Here is a 23,256-nt window from a genome sequence, read left to right on the forward strand (position 1 = left end):
TAAGCTCCATATGTGAATTTGAGATGTACGGAACTTCGGATCCTGGCTGTATGGTATAAGATGTGTGAATGATTTTCTAAAACATAATTAACATTCAAGTTTATTAACGTGAAAATGCCTTTTTGTTGAATTACGCTTGCATTATCATTTTTGAAAAATTAGCTAAGTATGATCTTGTTCTGTTCCTATATAAATTGAATACAATTTTATTAACACATTAAGATGATGTTATACTGATACTACTTATCTACATAACTAATATTTCAAAAAGTATCTATCAAAAGGATGTATCCCAATTTATGGTGTGTGGTTTTTTTAGCTCGGTTCATCTCTGTTTATCTTATTACTTTGTTTAGGGTCCATTGTGCACTTTTCATTCATGTAATACTGCTCATTCCTGGGCCGGCCACTAGTTTGAATTAATTTTTCATTACAGTAGGAACATAAAGATCATGTAATTGAATCTCCTTAGGGTGCTGAGGTTCAGAATAAATGGAAGGTAAGGTGATATGTCAGAACAAATGGAGCAACATATTGATTTTCACTATGAACTCGGAAGCTGAAATCAGCAGTACTTTATCTCAAAGAATTGCAGGGATGGACTCATTGATGGCAAGGATCCCAATTCATCTATCCTTTCAGACAGCAAACAGGCTACCAAAAATGAATTCTATGGCTAACAGAACACAGAAGCATGATAAACTAAAAAGTGACCTTTTTTGGATGTGTAAGCCACTCGGAAAGTTCTACTCTCTAATAATATTAAAAGGTATTTACTGGTACTGTAGTTCCAGGTTGGATGCGTTCTTTTAAAAGATTGCTCATGTGGATATAAAACAGGGTTGGGCAACCTCAGACCCATGGGCCAAATCCAGCCCTCTGGAGTTCTCCAGGTGGCCACAACCTTTTTCCTGACAAGACCCACTTTCCCCTGACTGGTGATCATTTGATGTTTTTCCAGCTTTTGCACACTTTCCCCCATTTTAAAAGGTTCGGATGCCTCTCCTAAGTCTTAGCCATTGGCAGTAAAAGCTTTAAGCAAAAATACTCTGGTATTTTTCACATTTTGGCCTTTCCTCTTTCACCTACCACTGGAACATGGTTCCCAAGAGCTTAGCCAAAACTGAATTTGCTCCTCAGGCTGAAAGGGGTTCCCCATCCCTGATATAAAAGATGTGTATATACCTACATGTTTTTCTCTTCTTAGGAACATGGGAAGGTGCCTTATACTGAGTCAGACCAATTGTCAGACCATTGGTCCATCTAGCCCAGTATTGTTGACACTGACTGGTATCAGCTCTCCAGGGTTTTAGGCAGGATTTGGAGATGCTGGGGACCAAACGTGGAACCTTCCGCATACAAAGCATGTGCTCTACCACTCAGCTACACCCTCCCCCTCCTCTTCTAGTAATAAAGTTCACAGTGCTGAGATTTGTCCTCCCAGGCCAGTTTTCTCAAAATAAGGTATCATTCACTTGACAGTCTGCCATTTTTAGAATGGCGTTGTAGAGCTAAGAACCAGCTACCTCAAAATAACTTGACCCTATACAAGGTATAACACTATGGGGTGCATTTTTTAAAAGATTCTTGGAACTTGGGCTAATTAAAAAACTTTTTTTTTTAAGTTAGGCCCAAAGCTCTGTGCATTGCAGACTCTGCTAAAGCAAAATGTCCCTACTTCTATAATCATGGAATATATACTACTGCTGCAATGGCAGGGGGGACATTTTAAACCACTCAGTTTCTGTGCTGTAACGGTTCGGACGTTGTGAAATAATTTGTGGTCGGTAGATTCAAATTGAAGTTTCGGGGTGCAAAACCTGGATTTTATTTTGTGAATATCAGGTTTTGTGGTGGGATATCTTTAATATATTTCCTGTTCTGATTCTTTTTTTTTTTTTTTACTCTGTGGCATCAGGATCTATCATTCCTGATAGATTCAGTTATTCAAAGTGAATAAGATAATATTATCTTATGATAGATCACTTATGATTCACTTATGATCATTCCTATCATAAGTGAATCTCATTTTTTCAGATGTGTTACAGCTGAAGGGCATGATCCAGATCGGTTTCTGTTCTCCACTAGCAAAGGGAGTCTCCAATCCTGCATGGAGGTAATTCTCCTGCTTAACAGGGGAGACCCTACACATGTAGAATTCAGCACACACTTCAGAGCTGTGGCATGATGGTTTTGGGGATATATTACCTCCAATTAACTACCATATTTTTTGCTCCCAGAGAAAGAAAAGGAAATTCCTTGAAAAAATACAATTGTCTTATTTTTGCCAGGTTGGCCACAGCAGACACATGTGCTAACACAGCCCTCCCCAACCTGGTGTCCTCCAGATGTTTTAAAATAAACCTCCCAGCATTCTTGACAGTTGGCTATGCTGGCTAGCGCTGATGGGAGTTGGAGTCCAAAATGTGTGGAGTACACTAGGTTGAGGAAGACTGTGCTGACTAATGAGATCCAAATTAACCTAGTGGCTAGAATATGGAACCGGAAACCAGGTTTAATCTCCCCTCAGCTGAGGACATACTGTTAACCTTGGGTAACTCACTCCCTCTCTCTCTCAAGCTCAGTTCTTCAGCTGTAAGATTAGAGTAATAGTGATGTATCTCTTATGAGATAGAGACATCTATGACACATAAATTGTAAGGAACTCTGGACATTCAGTAGCCACAGGAAAGAGGGGAGGAGAGTTTCTGAGCCATCTTGGTGAGTGGTGGCAGTTATGGCTCCTGTTGGCCTTGAGCCCTTACCTCTGACAGGAAGAGGTGCTACCTAAATGTTGTAAAGTTAACACAACTGAGGCTGAAATCAGTATAGGCAGGGCTAGCCTGAGATACTTTGCATGTTCCAAATGGCTGTGCTGTGTGATCTGGGAGACATAAGCCAGGACCTCTTGAGATGTCACATGAAGGATGCTGGAGCACAGTCTTCCAGTGGAGACTGGTGGCTCCTATTTCAGTGGGGCAGTGAATCCCTATTCCCCAAATGGGTTCAGCACCCTGGATAGCTCCTTGAGAGTTCTGTCTGGTTCTGTCTGAAACCCAGGGCAGACACACTGCCCCGCTGAAATAGGAGCCACCAGCCTCCACTGCAGTTTTCAGAATGTGCCTGGCACCCCAGCATCCTGTACTACAGGTGAAAAGTGAGGACATTCTCCCTTAATCTAGGGAATGAACTATAGCTTTGGCTAAACATCATCTCTATTTTCTGTTACTACAGAGGAAAAACTACCTGTGATTTTGATTTTTGGATGAAAATATTTAAGTCTGAGCATTTGCTGCATGATCAGCAATAAGTGGGCAGTCTCCTTCAGTGGTAAATGACCTTGCAGAATATAAACCAGCAGTTAAATTGGACTACCATACAATTGAAAAGAGCTTGATATTGTAGAAACAAGAGCTTGATATTGTAGAATCCCACTATATTGGATAATTATTGGCCAGTCTCCAATATTCAATTTCTGGGCAAGATATTGGAGCGCGTGGTGGCCTCCCAACTCCAGAGATTCCTGGATGAGACAGATTATCTAGATCCATTTCAATCTGGCTTCAAATCCAGTTGAGGGACAGAAACAGCTTTGATCGCCTTGGTGGATGACCTACGCTGGGAACTAGACAGGGGGAGTGTGTCCCTGTTGGTTCTGCTGGATCTCTCAGCAGCTTTCGATACCATTGACCATGGTATCCTTCTGGGCTGCCTCGCTGGGATGGGACTTGGAGGCACTGTTTTACAATGGCTCCATTCCTTCTTGGAGGGGCGGACCCACAAGGTGGTGCTGGGGGACTCCTGTTCGACTCCCTGGCCATTGGCTTGTGGGGTCCCTCACGGTTCTGTTTTGTCCCCCATGCTATTTAACATATACATGAAACCATTGGGGGAGGTTGTCCAGAGTTTTGGGGTTCAGTGTCACCAGTACGCTGATGATACCCAACTCTACTTTTCCTTTCCATCTAATTCCAAGGAAGCTGTTGGGGTGCTGAACCGGTGTCTGTCTGCAGTAATGGACTGGATGAGGGCAAACAAATTGAAGCTTAATCCAGACAAGACAGAGGTGCTCCTGGTCAGTCGAAAGGTAGATCAGGGAATAGAGATACAGCTTGTGCTGGATGGGGTTACACTCCCCCTGAAGGCTCACAGCTTGGGTGTACTTCTGGATTCAGCCCTGTGCCTGGATGCCCAGGTCTCAGCGGTGGCCAGGAGTGCATTTGCACAGTTAAAGCTAGTGCGCCAGCTGCGCCCGTTCCTTGAGATGTCTGACTTGGCCACAGTGACACATGCCTCAGTTACATCCCGTTTGGATTACTGTAACGCGCTCTACGTGGGGCTGCCTCAGAAGAGTGTTCGGAAACTTCAGCTGGTTCAAAGAACTGCAGCCAGACTGCTGACTGGGGCTGGTTACAAGGAGCATACAACTCCCCTGTTAAAACAGCTTCACTGGCTCCCAGTCTGTCTCCGGGCACAATTCAAAGTGCTGGTTATGTCCTATAAAGCCCTATATGACTTGGGTCCAGGTTATCTGAAAGACTGTATTCTCCTTTATGAGCCTACTCATGCCCTGAGATCTTCAGGGGAAGCCCTTCTTGCCATCCCACCATCATCACAGGCACGCCTGGTGGGAACGCAGGAGAGGGCCTTCTCGGTGGCTGCCCCAAGGCTCTGGAACTCCCTTCCCAGGGAGGCAAGAGTGGCACCCTCCTTGATATGTTTTCGCAGGCATGCAAAAACTTTTTTGTTCCAGCAGGCCTTTGGGGATAACTAGTCTGGACCTGGGAAAATGCAACGTATGGATACCATTTTTGTTGTTCTGGTTGTCTTTTAATGTTTTAATATCTTTACAATTTTAATATTGATGATTTAATTATATTTTTAACTTTTATACAGTTGTATTTATATTTCTATTTATAGGTTTTAATTGTAGCAGTTTTAACGTTGTAAGGCCGCCTTGAGTCCCAGTATTGGGGAAAAGGCGGGATATAAATAAATATAATAATAACAACAACAACGGGACACTGCTGGCTGAACAGCGGGGAAACATTCGGACTGCAAGTTCTGTTTTTCTCTGCATATTTTAAGCATCCAAATAAAACATGTTTGGAATGTTCTACTGTGTAAAGATATGCATCAAGGGATACAGGCTCCATCTATCCCAGAGATGTTCATCTTAAAGCTGAAAATAGACATTACTGGACTGGATAGCTACCATCCAAAGCAGCAGACCAATGTCTCCTCCTCCTTCTTCTTCTTCTTCTCTCTCTCTCACTCTCTCTCTCTTTCTCTCTCTCTTCCTGGCAATGTGAAGTAACAAAAAGGCATCTGATGTTACTGTCCTCCAGGTTTCCATGACTTCATTCCTATTCATTGGCTGCTGCTTGTAGAGGGGAAAACCTCAGTGTCATGGCATCATGTCACCTATTTTGCTTTCTGTCATGCTTATAGGGCAGAGAAGAGGAGACAATGCAAGGCAGCTGCTTATGGTGATAGCCTCATGGCTTCAGCAACATCTGCTTCTGCCCTATGTTCATACATGTACTAATTAGTTAGAAACTGATGTGAAAGGAGATTAGATCATTACTGATTGCCTACCAAAGTCCAAAAAAAGTTTTAATAATCATCCTGCACAACCCCATATTCTTTGCAAGATCCAGATCCACTGTATGACTAAGGGCAGGACAATTGCCCAGAATAAGTTGGCATGATGGAAAGGAAAGTAACCCTGGTTGGCTCCTAGTTATTGTGAGCAGTGAGTTGTATATTACTAGAATTGGACCAGTGTTCTTAATCCAGTTCTAGTAATGTACAGTTCATTGCCTGCAATAATTAGTAGACTTGGATAAGGATGCACATTCTCATCTGCATCAAGGTGCATCCAATCATTTCAAAGGGCCCCCAATGAACCTTGCAATACAGATGTCTAATATGTATTTGCATCCACATTGCTTGCACATAGAGAGCCCAAGCATCATTTGGGGGGCTCAGTACAAGCTTGTAATATTCCCTCCTCCCACACATATACCCCATCCCAACCTATCTTGTTTTGTTTCTTTTTTTTCATCTATTCCTTTTGTTAGTATTGCCTAAGCAGGACAGATTACAGAATGGCAAACTGGAGGACTGATTACTTCATTTAGTTCCCTTTTTTAAAAACCTCCTTGTGTTTCTGGCTGCCTGGTTTGTATTTATAGCCAAAACATGGTAATGGGGGTGGGGCAGGGGAGGGAATTTCTGTCTGTGTATTCTAGACATTTTACTCACATACATTTCGACCTGTATATCAGCAGCACTGACTTCCACTCTCTCTGGGATCAATGTCCCTAATTATTATGGTGCTTTGTCCTTCCCACCAGCTGTCTCTCCCTCCTGCCTAATATGCACAAGGAACTCTGGGGCTGGTAGTGCTTGGGAGAACATGTCCTAGTTTAACTGCACAAGCTCAGTTCTAGAGAAGAACCTGTTCAGTACGTTGCCCTTTTTGTTCTAATACTGCTTCTGTCTGGCTCCAGCAAATCTCCCAACGCTGGGACAGTTTAGTACAGTTTAGTACTGTATTTAGTAATTATGCAGGAAAATCAGTTTCCATATGATCTATAAAAATATGCTCTATAGTTTAGCCTCAGTTTCTTCCCTCATGGTAATGGCGTTGTACCCTGGGCCAGATCTCTCGGCCCTAATAAAATGTACCCTATTTTCCTCCCATGTTGGAACCCTGCACATGGAGCTCTCACTTACTGGACTTAGGCAAGCATTGTGCATATGTGCATGAGTGTGTGTGGAGTGTATTAGCTCAGCAGGGAGCATTCCAGTTTCTTGCTTTGGAGCCCAGGTGTTGAGAAATGTGACCTGAAGTGTAAGATCAAATTTTTCATCTGAGTGCCTAAATCAGCAAATGCTTCAACAGCCTGAAAAACTTCAATAGTAACCACTGTGGGGTTCTGGAGACCTACATTTTCTTTCTTGCTGTACATATCCTGCCTTCTCATTTAGAAATCTCACAGTGATTTACGTCAGGAGTCTCCAGTTCACGCACTAATCAGGCCAGCATCAAGTGCTCCAAACCCTTCATGGGAATTCTCTTTTTTGGCACAAAAGACACAGGTAACTCTGGATCTGTTGCCTGAGTATAGTTCATGACATTGAATATGATCTCTCAGTTTTTAATCTTCAGACTAATGCATCATTTGGCAGTTTTGCTTAAACTTTCTCAACAGGGAGCTTCATTTTAAAAAAACCACGAGCGATGGAAGATTTGACAGTATTTTCATCACAGTGGTCTTGATATCCCAAATATCTGGATATATTTTTTAAGCTTTTCTTACTTTTCCCATTGTGACATGATTGTGCCACTTCATGGGGAGAGTGAAGGGCACTGGCCTAGAGAGATTGGAAATTTTGAGACAGTGGGCGAAAGCAAGCCGGATGTAATACTGAAGGGGGGAAATTGGAAGAGGCAGATGCCAAGGCAGAAGGCAAGGGTAGAGCTTCCCTTCACATCCCAGCATAGTTTCTCTCTTTGACTCCAAATGTACCTTGGATCAATAACCCAACCTTATAGTCTAATATTCTCTGAATCTCTTCTGTCACTTTTCAAAGGACTCCAGAAGAGTCACCTATGCTTGTGTTAACCCTACAAGGCAGTCACTATTAAGTCATGTTTTTTTAAAAATCAGAAGACAAAATGATTCATCGGCTGATACTTTCTGATCTACACCAGAGAGACAGATAAGAGGAAATAGAGATCTATTGATAGATCTTTATAACACAAAGAAACAAGTGTACATATGAAACAGATGGAACTTGTCAAAAGGTTTTATTAACGTTGGATTTTGTATACCATGCTGTCTGATGTATATAGATATACCCAAAGGTTTATTACTTTGTTTATTAGATAGAAAGGCTCTGCTAACTTATTATGGTGTATTGAATTGCTGTTGAAATAGCCTTTCAACATAAACAATGGGGACAACAATTACATACTAAGAAGGTTTATACTTTGGTTTTAAGCTAGCAGGAAATATTAATGTTACACACTAGAATAAAATAACTTGCTTTAAAAAAAAAAACTATGTCCTTACTATGGGCAGAAACCAATGGGGTGCTTATGCCTCCGCCGCTTCTCTTCAACCTCGTTGATTCTGTTGCTCAAGCAGTGGGTCCCGCCCATTCCACTGTGTGACAGGACCCACAACGTGCTCAACAGAGATTTCGCACTTCCACGAGGAAGCCCTGAAACGAGTGGAAATGAGCTCCACCAACCTGCTCCGATTGAGAAACAAGTGTTTTTGCTTGTTTCCAGTTACCCTGGAAGTATTACATCTTCATTCCACAAGTGGTGGGTCCAGCTTGCAGACAGGAATCAGCAGGGCATAAGAGAATTGGTGGAGACATAAGCACCTCATTGGATTCCACCCAGTATGTCCTGCCCAAGAAGAAATTGACTAGATGTTTTTGCTTATATTGTATTACAAAGAATAGTTACGAAAGATCAACATGTAAATGAAATCTTGTACTGTAGCAGGTGTTCTGATGACATGACCATGGGCAAAAGGCAGATACTTAGACCTGATGGGATATTATAGCAGAGAAGCACTGTCCTCCACCTCTTCCCATTCTTCACCCTATTGTGAAGACATCTGAAGTGAGATACATGTGCCTGGGGAGATTCCCTATTGGCTACCTTAAATATTGCAGCTACCAATACACAATTTCCCCATATTCCAGGTAGCGGGGGACACTCTATGGACATGAGTACTGACCATGAATGCTCTGCAGGTCTTGGAGTGCTCTGGGGGTGGGGAGACAGATGGAAGAGAGGCAAGAGTTATATTTGGACCCACCATTTCCCTTCTCTGAGAAGTCCCTTACTTGCCACTTTTCTGGGATGCTTTGTCCTTGCAGCCCCAGTTGCAGCAATGAAGTTCAGGTTCCTGGTGGGTGTTTGTAGAGTCCTAACATGGAGTGCATGTCTGAGGTTCTGAGATGATAAGTGTCATCCGTCTGCTCCCTCCCATACTTTGTATTTATTTCCTGCTCTCCTTCGCTGCTGGAAGTTTGTTGTTTGTCAAAAGTGCTACTTCTTTGCAAAGTGCTCCCTTTCACTTCAGCACACTTATGTGCATGGTCTTGTGGACAGGTAGGCAGAATGATGTAGCCCCATGTTACACCGCTTATGTGACCTGTATTTTCTTGCTGGGGCTTTTATACTCTTTTTGATTGAGTGCTAGCTAATTAGTCAGAGTCCTATCCTCCTCTGTGGCTGGATGAGCAGAGGAAGGCAGTCATGGGGTTCTCCAATGGAAATTTTGTTTCTTTCATTATGTCTTTCAACATTGTAGTGTTAGTGGGGATAGGGATGGCGGAGAATTTCTCCACGAATCTCCAGGAGGCCGAATGCCAACACATTCGGCCCCCCGAAAATGGTGGGGAAATTCTCTGACCCCCCCCCGCCTCCCCCCCCCCCGGATGGGACTTACCTCTGTCGAATGTCCCTCTTGGCGGCAGGTCCCGGCAGCGGTTCAGCGGCGGTTCGGCAGTGGTGAGGGTGGCAGCCGCCATTTCCCCGTAAAGTAAAGAACAAACAAAACATGATAGGCTACGTAACGATTTACGTAGCCTATCACAGCTAGATTTTCAAAGTCAGCCGTGATAGGCTACGTAAATCTTTATGTAGCCTATCATGGCTGACTTTGAAAATCTAGCCTTGATAGGCTACGTAAATCGTTACGTAGCCTATCACTTTTTTTTTCAATTTACTTTTTTATTTCGCAGCCAGGGAGACGGGGTGCTCCCCCCCCGGCCTGAATTTTGGCCGGGAGGGGCGGGGCACCTCCCCCCCACCAAGAATTTCGGGGGGAGAAATGGAGCACACACCCCCACCGCGAAGCAAGCTGCGGGACCAGGTAAGGGACTTTCGTCCATCCTTAAGTGGGGAAGGAATGACTCCTGGAAACATGTGGGATTCCAGCCAAGATCCAATTATCCCTTACCTGACTCTACACTATTCCCCCACTTTTGCTGGTAATAGCCCACTATCATAAGAAATTTAGTAATGTACCACCAGAACAACAAAGTCATGCTGGTATACATTTACTACACTCACATATTCCTGTGATCCACCAGTGCAAAGTGACTTACTAGAGATCCTATTCTAGCCAGGAATAATATCTCAAGGATAGGATTGTTCTGCTCATTTATTATTTTTGAGGGGGCGTTCTTATTGCCTAGAGGCACAATATGACCCTATGCTTTTTTCTTTTCATTGTTTGTATAAAAATTAGAGCTGTGCATAGGGATGTACGAAAATCACTTACCTGTTCGTGGATTATGCTGATGGTGGGGGGGGGAGGCACTCCGTCCCTCCCCCCAGAATCCTGGATGGGGGGGAGGCGCTCCGTTCCTCCCCCCTCCGGAATCCTCCTTGGCCAGCTATGCTCCATGGCGGCTCCACAGGGCAGCTGGCCAGGCCCAGCCAGGCCAGAGCCGTCCGCAGATGGATTTCCGGCCGTGGAGGGCTCTGGGGGGGGGGGGAAACAACCACGTATGCAAATGGCGGCGGCTATGGCCGCCGCCATTTGCGTTCCTTATTTTTGACGTCTTAATCTACGTAAATATTTACATAGACTAGGACGGCGAAAATAAGGGGAACGCAGCTATTTGCATTCCCCTTATTTTTGTCGTCTTAGTCTATGTAATTATTTACGTAGACTAAGATGGCCCAAAATAAGGAACACAAATGGCGGCAGCCGTAGCCGCCACCATTTGCGTACGCCTTTTTTTTTTTTACCCAGTCGTTTTAGGCTACGTATGTTTTTATGTAGCCTAAAACGTCTGGGTTAAAAAAAAAAAAAGGCATACGCAAATGGTGGTGGCCGTAGCCACCGCCATTTGCATATGCCTTTTTTTTTTTTTTACCCAGACATTTTAGGCTATGTAAAAACTTACGTAGCCTATCACGTCGGTGTAAAAAAAAACAAAAAAACCCTGCAAATGGCGGCGGCCGGTCGGAAGACTAGCCGCCGCAGCCACCGCCGCAGCTGCCGCCGCAGCTGCCACCGCCCGGAAGATCCGCCCCAGGTAAGTCTCGTCCCAGGGGGATCTGTGGGGGGGGCGGGGGGCAGGCCGTTCCACCACAGATTTTGGTGGGCCGAATGCACTGGCATTCGGCCTCCCAGAGATCTGTGGCGGAATTCTCTGCCATCCCTAGCTGCGCATGGATGCCCTGCTTCACTTCAGATGCCGCTTCAGACCTTCCGAGGCAGCCCCGCTTCACTTCAGACTGATTTGGACCTCATCCATTTCAACTTGGATCCGAATCTGAAGTGAGTTTTGGATATCCAAATCATTCTGATATGACGTTTTCCCATTGACTTGCACTGGAAAATAGAAACAGCCATAACTTTTTCACTTTTCATGATAAATACATAGCTATAACTTTTCACTGGTTGCACAGAGGTGCATGCAATTTGGGGACTTCTCTGCCACCATGGAGGGGATCCCATCTGCCAAATTTCAGACAGTTTGGCCCAGGGGTTTTTGTCCTAGGTGCATGTGAAATGTGATTTTTTTTCAACAAATACTCTCAAGCAAAGAGCTATAACTTTTCACTGCTTGACAGAAGTGCATGAAATGTGGGGACCTCTCTGCCACCATGGAGTGGATCCCAGCTGCCAAATTTCAGACAGTTTGGCCCAGTAATTTTTATGCTAGGCACAGGTAAATGTGCTGTTCTCAGAAACCAAACTCAGATGGGATAATAATCAGAGAAGTTAAGTACTGAAGTGGAAGAGTCCTTAATCTCTGCTGTAGGTTTATTTGAAGTGCAAACAACCCCTTTCCCCTAGTACTTTCCTATTCAGAATCATAGTCGATGACCTCAGGCTCTCAGTTGTCTTGTCTGACAGAGGCAGCAAGACACAGAAAGCAATGTTACCAGGTGGGCACATCAAGTCAAACAGTGGAAACCTCCACCTTGTGGACCCATACATCCCCCACCCCATCTCCTCCATGATGACCTGCCTAAGCCTCTTGGAGATGAGAGATGGAGAGCTTGCAGGAGTTCTGCCAGTACCAGCCTACTGCTTGCCCCTGCTGCCTGCCAGCCTTCTGCTTGCCTCTTCCCCAAGCAAGACCGATTGGTGCTGCCTCCTTAAGTGCAGGAGCAGGCTGCCAGTGTTGTAGTCCCCTGGCTGTTTTCCCTTGCTCAGAGATGCCTTGCAGTAGTGGCAGATGGCAGTGCTGGGATCCACTCCCACCTCTAAGTGGTCCCACACAATGCTGCCCTGATGTTTCTGTGGAGACAGAGACTGCCTGCCTTGAGTCTCTGGGGTCACCACACAAGCAGGATGAACAGTGGAAGACGGGTCAGGTGCTGGAGCCTCTGCCTGCTGCTCATCCTCCCCCACACTCTGAGGGATCTCCTCCTCTTCACCCTCCACCATGCTGAGGACATCAGACACCTCTGACATAATGTCCCTCAGTGGGCTCCCCTCTTCCCCTACAGAAGGAGATGCTGCTCCTTTGGCAAGTGTGCTACTGCTGCCACCACCACCAGCCTCCTCAAACAGTGTCCTCTGGGCACTGCAACTTGCTCCCACACTCTGCTGTCCTGCTACTCCTGGATGTACTAACTGGACTGGGGGAGAGCTTGCCCCTGCCAACAAGAAACCAAAGATGCCTCATATGGGGTTTGCTTGCTTTGCAACACACAGTGTAGTAATATATTATTTAAATAATAGATGTTAATGTGTGTGTAGAGCTTTGCCCACCGTTTTTTGAAATGTGGACTGGGTGCTTCCACTGATTGGTTGTCCACAGCAGGAACACGCGTGTGCACATACACACCCACAGACACACACAAGAGCAAAAGAAAAGCAAAAGGCTAAACTACCTACAATCAATGTGGGGGTGAGGACTATAATCCAAACAGAAGAGAGAAGGGGTTTTAGTGTGTGTGTGTGTGTGTGTGTGTGTGTGACAAGACAGAGATCAAAAATGGGAAGGGAAGGAATACATTATACAGTATATAATACAGTACTATATTTTAAAATAAAAAATCTAGACAGAATTAAAGTAAGGGCAAACTGATGCTTGAGAGAGAATTGAGAATGGTGTGGGACAGAAGCTACAGAACCAGGCAAGTAAAGTAAATTTTTCTGGATTTTTAAATCAACAAACAAGAAGAATGAAAGGTAAAACCTATTAGGGAAGGGGGGAGACAAAGAACAGGGAGAAAATTCAAACCAGGCACAAAATGTTGTGTGTGTGTTTTTTAATAAAGAATCTCTGGGGATGTACGAAAGTCACTTACCTGGTCTCGCAGCTTGCTTCGCAGTGGGGGGGAGGTGCTTCGCTTCTCCCCCCAAAGTTCAGGCTGGGGGAGAGGCTTCCCGCCTCGCCCGGCCGAAATTCAGGCCGGGGGGGAGGCTTCCCGCCTCGCCCGGACGAAATTCAGGCCAGGGAGAAGTGCCCCGTCTCCCCAGCTGCAAACTTCAAAAGAAAAGTAAAAAAAAAAAAGCCCCGTGATAGGCTACGTAATGATTTACGTAGCCTATCACGGCTAGATCTGCAAAGTCAGCCGTGATAGGCTACGTTAATCGTCACGTAGCCTATCACGGGTGACTTAAAAAAAAAAAAAAAGCACGTACACAAATGGCGGCCCCCATAGGGAGCCGCCATTCGTGTTCCTTATTTGGTCCCTGTAGTCTACGTAAATCTTTACGTAGACTACGGCGAAAATAAGGGCAACGCTATTTGCGTTGCCCTTATTTTCGCCGTAGTCTACGTAAATCTTTACGTAGACTACAGGGACCAAATAAGGAACGCGAATGGCGGCTCCCTATGGGGGCTGCCATTAGCGTACGTGCTTTTTTTTTTTTTAAGTCACCCGTGATAGGCTACGTGACGATTAACGTAGCCTATCATGGCTGACTTTGCAGATCTAGCCGTGATAGGCTACGTAAATCGTTACGTAGCCTATCACAGGGGCGTGGGTTTTTTTTTACTTTTCTTGTAATGGCGGCGGCAGCAGCCGGTCAAAAGACCGGCTGCCGCCCCCGCCCCTGACGAAGACCTGCCGAACCACCGCCAGGACCTGCCGCCGGGAGCGACATTTGTGAAAGGTAAGTCCCATCCCGGGGGGGGGCGGGGGGTGGAGAATTTCTCCCCGAACCTTCGGAAGACCGAATGCGTTGGCACTCGGCCCCCCGAAGTTTCGGGGAGAAATTCTCCCCCATCCTTAGAATCTACAAAATAAAGAGAATAGTTCAATTGGGAAGGAAGAGCAGTACAAACACACACACATGCACCTCTAGCCAAATGTGTTTAGACAGAGCCCTCTCCAGTAACACCACCAGAATGAGCAAATGCAGCCACTTTTCTCCAGGTTTATTCAGTAATTTCCCCCCCTCCCCACCACTGTCAGTGATTGGAGACTGCTGGGTTATGTTCAGCCCTAATTTGGAAAGTAGAATTGCCATTCACCAAAGCTCACTCACTCCTCCTCCTCCTCCTCTCCCCTTTCCCGCTCCCTCCTCCTTCCCATTCCTGATTTCTCAAGTTGATACATTTTGGAGCCAGCCTGTCTGGGCTGCTCAGAAGGCATCACAAGAGCTACGAATCTCCAAGGCGGACAAGGCACCTCATCAATGAGTGGCTTCGCTTTGGGGTGTCTCAATGCTGTCCTAATCTGCTTCATAACATGCCGAGGCACCTCCGAATCAGCCCGCTTCCCTTCGTTATTTGGGCTTCAAATCAAAGCAGTGCACAGCCCTGATAAAAATAATCTTTGGTGTAAATTATTCATCTAGGTTGGCACCTTACAGAGCAAGACATAACTGAAGACAGGCTAAGGTACTGGGCCTTGAGCACTAGCATTTATAATGTAATCATGTAAACAGTAAGAGGCAATTTTGCAATAGCAGCATGACTGGAGCCACCCTCTTTGGCTGGTTCGATTACTTCTGAATTCGCTGAAATTAATTATAATAATGCTCATAGACTCTAGTGACAGCTCTAAATAAGAAGCTGATCCTCTGCACAGTTCCCCAGTCGCCTATATGAATCAGCATCCTAGCTGTGATGAGAAGATGTAGGGGTCATCGTTCAGTGATGATTTCATTGTACATACATGGGGATGGGGGACCCAGTCAGATATCTTTTAAACAAAATGCCAGTGTACTTTCTGTCTTCAACTTGTTTTTTGTTCATAGCATAGCAGTACAGCTGACAGTATACAATGGTGTAATAATACATTCTGAAGTGCAGGTCAGGGCCAGCTTCAAGGGTAGGCATAGGTGGGCACCTGCTGAGGCCCCTCACCTCAGCAGGCGCCCACTGACAAGAACGCCCTGGAATGACACCTCCTCTTCACCATGGCAACCTGCTTGTTCATTAACCCAGCTCTTGCTCTGGCCTAGACAATGGTGGTGGTGAGAAGGAGGAACAACAGATGCCTCTGCCCACTTGCTCACTGATCGCTGCCTGTCAGGCAAGCAAGTGGTAGCAATGATGTGAAGAGGATGAGGAGCAATAGCAGATGGTGACCATGGCAGTGAGAAGATACACTTATTGAGGGAGGGGGCCCAGCAATGGTCCCTTAAAAACCTGAAGCCAGCAGTGGTGCAGGTGCTCATCATGACAGTGCCCCTAGCCATACCCCTGAAGTGAGTCAAACATTGCAGGCAACTGTGTTGATCCATAGCAACACACCAGTTCTAGGAGTTTTCCTTTGCTAGGAGAATGTATTTTGTAATGCTAAGGGGTCAATTGCCCATTGAAGACCAAGCCACCTCAGAATACTTTATAGTACAAGAAAGAACAATGGGCAGTTGGACCATACCCAGTGCTACTGTTCTGCTTATGCCATTGACACAGCACTAGTATAAGTGACCCCTAGAACAATGCCAATAGCGTATGAGGAAACCCATTGCACTAGGATACACTATTGGCATTGTGCTAGCAGCTGCTAACGCTAGCGCTACATCAATGGCGTAAGTGGAGCAGCAGTTTTGGATATTGCCCAATGCATTGTTTCTAAGAAAATCCATTTCCCCCCAGCTACTGTGAGGGGCCGCGGTGGCTTAGTGGTTAAGACGCTGAACTGCAGACTGGAAGGTCGGCAGGACAGCAGTTCGAGACCCGAGTGCTGCGTGACGGAGTGAGCTCCCGTCTTCAGTCCCAGCTTCTGCCAACCGAGCAGTTTGAAAGCAAGAAAATGCAAGTAGATAAATAGGTACCGCCTCGGCGGGAAAGGTAACAGCATTCCGTGCACCTCGGTGTTCAGTCATGCCGGCCACATGACCACGGAAGCGTCTTCGGACAGCACTGGCTCTTCGGCTTAGAAACGGGGATGAGCACCGCACCCTAGAGTCGGACACGACTGGTTGGGGACAACTTTACCTTTTTTTTTACTGTGAGGATTGCAGCTAAGCTCAGAGGGAACAAGGAATGCTGGTGGAGGTTGGCAGGATATGTAAGCTTAACTGCTAATAAAAAAAGATGCTGGCGCTGCATCCCTATGAGCCCTGGCTCCACTACACCACTGACAGTAGGGATGTTGGAGAAATCTGCAATGGGACCAATGAATTCAGATTATCATGATCCAACCCACGGATTCCTCAGCAGACCAGTTTTTTCCCTGTCAGGTAGATTCTGCAGACTTGCAGACCAATTCTCTAACTTTCCCCAATTTTGCGCCATAGAAAAATACACAAAATGTAAAAAAAAATTTAAAAAGCCAAAAATTCACATTTCCCCCATAGGCTAAAGCATGAAAATGAGCATTTGAGGGGAATTTGTACATTTTTGCACGTGCAAAATTGCAGCATTTGTGTAAATGGAAATTTGTGCAAATTCGGAAACAAAATAAAATCTGATTCCGTTGATGGGCAGACAATGGAACAAAAGGTGCCTGACAATCCCCGAAACACAGACGGAACAGATTTTACACAATCCACACATCCCTAACTGACAGTACAGTGGAAAAGTAAGCTGGAAAAACTACAATAACAAAAAGGGTTATGATTGTAACTGGAAGATCAGTAAAGAGCTTGGGCTCCCAGCCACTTGTTTTCATGATAGCCTGTGTGTATGTGTGTCTGTTGTTTTATTTCTATCCCATTGTTCTTTAGAAAACTCTGTATGGAGCAAAACATTCAATGTCCTGTTCAATTCCGCCTTCCCCCCTCTATAATATCTCATATAATGCCATTGTGCTATTTCTTTCCTTGTCTCCTGCCACCTGGATATGAGGAGCAGAGTGAAGAAAATGCAAGGCATGATGATGTCAGGACACAAAGTTGTACTAGATGGTATGGAACGGGAGCAGGGAACTCAACACAGGACTAAGTAAATTTTATAGAAAAGGGGCATTTTTTCATTAATTCAGTAGCAATAAAACACAAAGTGAAGAACTTGAGATTCCCAGTCTATTGTGCCTGGCTTCACCACCATATTTTTGCAGTATTTTGCTCTGGACATCTCAAAATGTAAAGTGTGAAAAGACTTTACAAAGCCAAGACAATGAAACTGGCATCCCTAGGGATGGAGGAGAATTTCTCCACGAATCTCCGGGAGGCCGAATGCCAACGCATTTGGCCCCCCGAAATTGGTGGTGAAATTCTCCACCCCCCCGCCCCTCCCGGATGGGACTTACCTCCTTCGAATGTCCCTCTCGGCGGCGGGTCCCGGCAGCGTTTCGGCGGGGGTGGGGGCGGCAGCCGGTCTTCCGACCGGCTGCCGCTGCCGCCATTACAAAGTGAAGTAAAACAAAAAACACGTGATAGGCTATGTAACGATTTACATAGCCTATCACGGCTAGATTTTCAAAGTCAGCCGTGATAGGCTACGTAAATCTTTACGTAGCCTATCACAGGTGACATTGGGGGGGAAAAAAACGCATACGCAAATGGCGGCGCCCATGGGCGCCACCATTTGCATTCCTTATTTGGGCAGGGGTAGTCTACGTAAAGATTTACGTAGACTATGGCGAAAATAAGGGCAACGCTATTTGCGTTGCCCTTATTTTCGCTGTGGTCTAGGTAAATCTTTACGTAGACTACCCCTGCCCAAACAAGGAATGCAAATGGCGACGCCCATGGGTGCCGCCATTTGCATACGTGCTTTTTCTTTTTTTTTCAATGTCACCCATGATAGGCTACATAAAGATTTACATAGCCTATCACGGCTGACCTTGAAAATCTAGCCATGATAGGCTACGTAAATCGTTATGTAGCCTATCACGTGTTTTGTTTTGTTTTTTAAATTTACTTTTTTTATTTTGCGGCCGGGGAGACGGGGCGCTCCTCCCCGGCCTGAATTTCAGCCGGGAGGGGCGGGGCGCCTCCACCTGCCAAGAACTTCGGGGGGAGAACCGAAGCGCCTCCCCCCCACCGCAAAGCAAGTTGCGGTACCGGTAAGGGACTTTCGTCCATCCTTAGGCATCCCATTAAAGCATTATTATAGCATATAGGGATGTCAGAGAATTCCGACATGGATCTCGGTGAGGCTGAATGCCAGTGCATTCGGCCCCCCAAACTCCATGGCGCAACGGCCTGCCCCCCCGCCCCCCCCGCAGAATCCACCCCGTGACGAGACTTACCTGGGGCGGATCTTCCGGGTGGCGGTAGCTCTGGCGGCGGCAGCGGCAGCTGGTCTTCTGACCGGCTGCCGCCGCCGCCATTTCCACTCTTGTTAAAAAAAAAAGACAAAAAAAGACGTGATAGGCTACATAAAGATTTACGTAGCCTATCGTGGCTAGTGATGTACGAAAGGGACTTACCTGGTCCCGCAGCTGGCTTTGCAGTGGGGGGGAGGCGCTTCGGTTCTCCCCCCGAAATTCAGGCCGGGGGAGGAGGCGCCCCGCCTTGCCCGGCTGAAATTCAGGCCGGGGAGAAGCGCCCCGTCTCCCTGGCTGCAAAAGAAAAAGTGAAAAAAAAAACAACCCGTGATAGGCTACGTAACGATTTACACAGCCTATCACGGCTAGATTTCCAAAGTCAGCCGTGATAGGCTATGTAAATCGTTACGTAGCCTATCACGGGTGACTTTGGAAAAAAAAAAGCGCGCATGCAAATGGCGGTGCCCATGGGCACCGCCATTGCGTTCCTTATTTGGTCCCAGTAGTCTATGTAAAGATTTATGTAGACTATGGCGAAAATAAGGGCAACGCAAATAGCGTTGCCCTTATTTTCTCCGTAGTCTACATAAATCTTTACGTAGACTACCGGGACCAAATAAGGAATGCAAATGGCAGCGCCCATGGGCGCCGCCATTTGCATACGTGCTTTCTTTTTTTTTTCCAAAGTCACCCGTGATAGGCTACGTAACGATTAACGTAGCCTATCACGGCTGACTTTGGAAATCTAGTCGTGATAGGCTACGTTAATCGTTATGTAGCCTATCATGGGGTTGTTGGTTTTTTTACTTTATTTTGTAATGGCGGCAGCGGCGGCAGCTGGTCGGAAGACCAGCCGCCGCCCCCACCCCCGCTGAAACGCCGCCGAACCGCCGCCGGGACCCGCCTCCGGGAGGGACATTCGCAGGAGGAAAGTCCCATCCCGGGGGGGGCGGGGGGCGGAGAATTTCCCCGCCAATTTCGGGGTGCCGAATGCTTTGGCATTCGGCCTCCCCTAGATTCGGGGAGAAATTCACGGCCATCCCTAATCATGGCTAGGTTTAAAAAAAAAAAATGCCGTGATAGGCTACGTAAATCTTTATGTAGCCTATCATGGCTGGGTGGGTTAAAAAACAAAACAAAACCGCGTACGCAAATGGTGGCAGCTACGGCCACCGCCATTTGCATTCCTTATTTTTCGCCGTCTTAGTCTACGTAAATATTTACGTAGACTATGACGGCGAAAATAAAGGGGAACGCAAATACAATAGCGGGCGCTATTTGCGTCCTTTTTTGATTCGCCGTTTTAGCCTACGTAAAGATTTACGTAGGCTAAAATGGTGAATCAAAAAGGGATGCAAATAGCGCCCGCTATGCTATTTGCGTTCCCCTTTATTTTTGCCGTCATAGTCTACGTAAATATTTACATAGATTCAGACGGCCAAAAATAAGGAACGCAAGTGGTGGCGGCCGTAACCGCCGCCATTTGCGTACGCGGTTTTTTGTTTTTGTTTTCCCCAGAGCCCTCCGCGGCCGGAAATCCGGCTGCGGACAGCTCTGGGCTGGGCTGGGCCTGGCCAGCTGCTCCGCAGAGCTGCCGTGGAGCACAGCCAGCCATCGAGGATTCCGGGGGGAGGGACGGAACGCCTCCCCCCCCACCATCAACATAATCCACGAAAGGTAAGTCACTTTTGAACATCCCTAATAGCATGTTGAACTAAATCTGCTGTTGTAAACGTACTTACTAGGAAGGAATCCTCATTGAACATTGTGGGACTTACATCTGAGAAAACATGCATAGGGTTGTGCTGTGAGTGCTATACAATTACTAATGATAAATCTCTGCCAACTGCTTATAATCCACAGGCATCTGAAGGACCAAACTAGATGAGACATAGGAGATCCAGGATCTTTTTTTTTTCTTTTTCCCCCGTAAATGCAGGATTGAAGGGGACATTTGGAAGATGGCCAAGATGCAGGGAGAAGAGGGGACAACTCCCCCCCCTACACACCAGTTCTCTGATGGAAATCCCCACCCAAGCTTCTATTAGTATGGGGGGGAGAGAGAGAGATGGGTACCATATGGGTGCCTGACTTCCTCTCCACCCCCTCTGCTAACAGCAGTTTCAATGAGTAATTTCCATCATAGAAATAGTGTGGGGAGGAGGGACAAATCCTCTTTCCCCACACTGCAGGTTCACTCCAATCACCCCCATCCCCTCTCTAACTGCTATTTGGCAAAGAAAACGTGTTGGGAGATTTGACCATGGATCTCCCATGTTGCTTTTAGTGCAGTCCTAAAAAAAAATTTAATGCTAGGCGTTCTGATAATTCTTCAGTACCCCACCCCACCTTCACACACTAATCACTAACAACTGACACAGAAAATCCAAGGGGCTTCCTATTTTTACATAACACATTTTAGTTTTTGTTCTCTTGTGTAGTTCATTACAATTTGGCTGAGATTTGTCACAACTTGAATTATGGTTTTCTAACTCCTAGAGTCCAGAATACAAATGAAGCAGATGTTCAAGGCTGTTACCCTAAATGCATTTCTGCTAACAGAACCATTTCAACTTCAGTGGGATTCTGCCAGATCAAATACATTTGGGATTGCTGCCAGAACCTTTAATCAGAAGTTCCTAGAATTCATAATGAAACAGGAAATTTTTGTCTTATATAAATGAGACATCAATATGATATAAAAAAATGTTTTCAAGCATGTTCAGCTGAAATCAAAGGAAAATTTAACCACTCCTTCTTTGCTTTAGTAGCCTTTTACCCTTCTACATTTCTACAAAATAGAGAAAACCTTTTTTCTCTACTTCATAATATATGAATATTGTATGCATAATATATGCATTCTCCTACAAAGGGGTGGAGTGTCAATTGCTCTGTAGTGCTTTCACCTCCTGTGTCTGTGTTTTAATTTGAGGATGCCATTAAAAGACCGCAATTAAAATAAACGGAGGAAAATAAAACACTGCAGTCCATGTTATGGGGACTCTAAATGACTACAATATGGTGCAAACTCCCATTTGACACAATAGCTGGCTGCTTCTTGTTGATGCAGCAGTTAACATAAGGAGGTCTTAGCCATTCAGATTGATTGATTGATTGAGTGATTGATTTTTGGTTGATTGTTTGTTTTGCTATTCAAACATCCAGGACGTTTTAGTTGAAAGAAAAAAGTGCTCTAACAGTGCAATCCAATACATGTCTACCCAGTCAGAAGAAAGCCCCACTGAGTTCCTAGGTAAATGTATATAGGATCGCAGCTTAAGCCTCCCTAATGGGCGGGCCAGAGGTTCCCCATCCTTGCTCTAAGGGAGAGGCCTTGAATAGGGATGTTGGAGAATTCCACCACGGACTCCAGTGAGGCCAGATTCTTTAGAATCCGGCCCCCTGGGGTCCATGGCGGAACGGACTACCCCCCCACCCCCGAAATCCCCCCCGAAACCGATCTACCTGTCGGCAGCAGTGGCTCTGGCGGCAGGTCCAGGTTGTCTTCCAGCTGCTGCCGGGCTGCGGCCGCAAATGGCGGCCGCTACGCCGGCCACCATTTGCGTCCCTGCCTTTTGCCGTGATAGGCTATGTAGATATTTATGTAGCCTATCACGGCTTGGCAGGGACGCAAATGGCGGCTGCTTCAACGGCCGCCATTTGCAGCCGCAGCCTGGCGGTGGCCAGAAGACTGGCTGTGGCCGGCCCTGGCCGGCAGCTCCGCAGCCTTGCCACGGAGCCAGACAGGGAGGATTCCGAGGGGGAGGGACGGATCGCCTCCCTCCCACCGTGGACTGCCAGTCAGAACGGCGTAAATGTTTTGCACACCCCTAGCCTTGAACCTCTTTCAGCCCAAAAGCCAAATTCCATTTTGGAGAAGCTCTCAGGGGTGGGCGGGCTGAAGGCAAAAATACCACGATATAGTAGCTTAAAGCAGCTTTCCCTAACCTGCCGCCCTCCAGATACATTGGACTACAACTCCCAGCATGCCCCAGCCAACTATGCTGGCTGTGGCATGCTGGGAGGTGTAGTCCAACACTTCTAGACAGCCCCAGGTTGGGGAAGGCTAACTTAAAGCACGAAAGTCAGAAAACCACCAAATGATCAGTGGTTGAAGGAACGGGGGTGGTGCCAGGAGAAGAGTTATTTGAGAAGCCCTGGAGAGCCAGACTGGGACTCAAGGAGGGCAGGATTTGGCCCCTAGGCCTGAGGTTGTGCACCCCTGTTCCAAGGCATCAGGGGCCTTGGTGTCTATAAATGCACAGGAATCAACACTGCGGTATCCTTACAGATCCCAGTAGGGCTGACCAAAGACATTTTGCTGCCTGAGGTGAAGGACAAGATGGTGGCCTCTCCCCCACTCTCTGCAATCCACATACTGCAGCCAATCAAACTGGCAGTTGAGTTTTACTTCTACGTCGGCAGCGGGACAGCATTCTCCGCTGTACCTGAGGGGAGCAGGCTAGTGGGGGGCGGGGCAGAGCAGGTTTTGTGATACACACAGCTCTATCCTGCTAACACTTCACTGCCACTCCTTGCTCCCCGCTTCTGCAGCATCTTCCACTTGAGGCAGCTGCCTTACTGCCCAATGGCAGGGTCAGCCCTGGATCCCAGATACCATCCCTCTGTAGTAT

Source organism: Heloderma suspectum, chromosome 4, assembly GCF_057233095.1.
Source record: "Heloderma suspectum isolate Gila_16-S chromosome 4, 16-S_ref, whole genome shotgun sequence".
NCBI classification, from domain to species: domain Eukaryota; kingdom Metazoa; phylum Chordata; class Lepidosauria; order Squamata; family Helodermatidae; genus Heloderma; species Heloderma suspectum.